Source organism: Hoplias malabaricus, unplaced genomic scaffold (genome assembly GCF_029633855.1).
Source record: "Hoplias malabaricus isolate fHopMal1 unplaced genomic scaffold, fHopMal1.hap1 scaffold_66, whole genome shotgun sequence".
In the NCBI taxonomy this organism is placed as follows: Eukaryota; Metazoa; Chordata; class Actinopteri; order Characiformes; family Erythrinidae; genus Hoplias; species Hoplias malabaricus.
The window spans coordinates 86,440-87,992 of NW_027100782.1; positions in this window are offsets into that span (position 1 = coordinate 86,440).

Below are 1,553 nucleotides of genomic sequence, written 5' to 3' on the forward strand. Positions count from 1 at the left end.
AGCTATCTCCAGTTTTCTTGCGCAAATAACTCTTGCGAACCACAGTTACGACAGACAGACACTTTTGGAAATTAACATTCACTGCACAAACACCGGATTCAGCATCGGTTGGACTTTAACCAGCTTCAAAACAACACCCCTCCCCCATCTTGGACTTTCCGATCATCTTTCTTTGTTCCTGCTTCCCAAATACACTCCAGTCATGCAGAGGGTTAAGCCTTCAACCAGAACTGTAAAGTTCTGGATGGATGGGGCTGACTCCTTCCTTCAGCAACAGTTCCAGCACACCGACTGGAGTGAGTATGCTGCCCGAGCCTGCACAGGTTCACACATCCACTTGGACACCTACACTAACTCTGTCCTGAAATGCATCAACAAGCGCTCAGGGTACAAGCGTCCTCTGTACCGCCCACTGGAGTCCCTGGCAATATGAAGAGACTAATAGCCATAGCCAAGCACTGCTACAAACGACGGATTGAGGAGCACTTTACCTCCTCTGACCCTCGGCGTATGTGGCAGGGAATACACACCCTGACTGACTATAAACCAACTAGCTTTGTTCCATCTACCAACAGTGCTTCACTCCCTGATGAGCTGAACAACTTCTACGCTCGTTTCGACCAGATGATATTGATATCTTCAATAAACGATCCTCCACCGACGACAACCCACTTGTACTTTCCAATTCGGACGTCAGTCACATGCTGAGCAGAGTGAATGCACAGAAGGCAGCTTGCCCTGATGGTGTACCTGGCCGTGTGCTAAGAGCTTGTGCTGTGGAACTTGCGGGTGTCTTCGCTCACATCTTTAATGTTTCGCTTGCCCAGGCAGCTGTACCATCTATCTTTAAGTCAGCCATTATTGTGCCTGTGCCTAAGCATTCTACTGCTTCAGACTTTAATGACTTTCGACCTGTAGCACTCACCCCAATAATTTCCAAGTGCTTTAAAAGACTAGTTCTTTCTCACTTGAAATCCTGCCTGCCTGCTACGCTGGACCCACACCAGTTTGCTTATCGTTGCAACAGATCCACCGAGGACGCTATCTCAACAGCACTACACACTGCACTAACCCACCTCGCTTGGAAGCATAAAGTAATCTAAATCTCCCTGGTAGGCGGCTGCGTTGACCTTGGACCTCAGAAAATACAGTGGACCCACACCAGCAGATGACATGGGACCCCAAACCGCCACTGACTGTGGAAACTTTACAGGGTACCTCGAGCAATGTGGATTCCGTGCCCCTCCTCTCTTCCTCCAGATTCTGGGACCTTGATTTCTATAGGAAATGGTCCTTGGTCTCCCAGGACCAAGATGGCATCGCGATCACACTGCGAGGCTCAGCGTCTTACCAGTTTTAGTGATGTTATACTTCTGTACTTAGCTATCTCCAGTTTTCTTGCGCAAATAACTCTTGCGAACTACAGCTACAAGAGACAGACACTTTTGGAAATTAACATTCACTGCACAAACACCGGATTCACGCAATCTTTGACTGTCTGTCTTATTCCTCTCTTCTCCTCAAAGAATTCTTTGAGCGTCAATCTTCCTTCC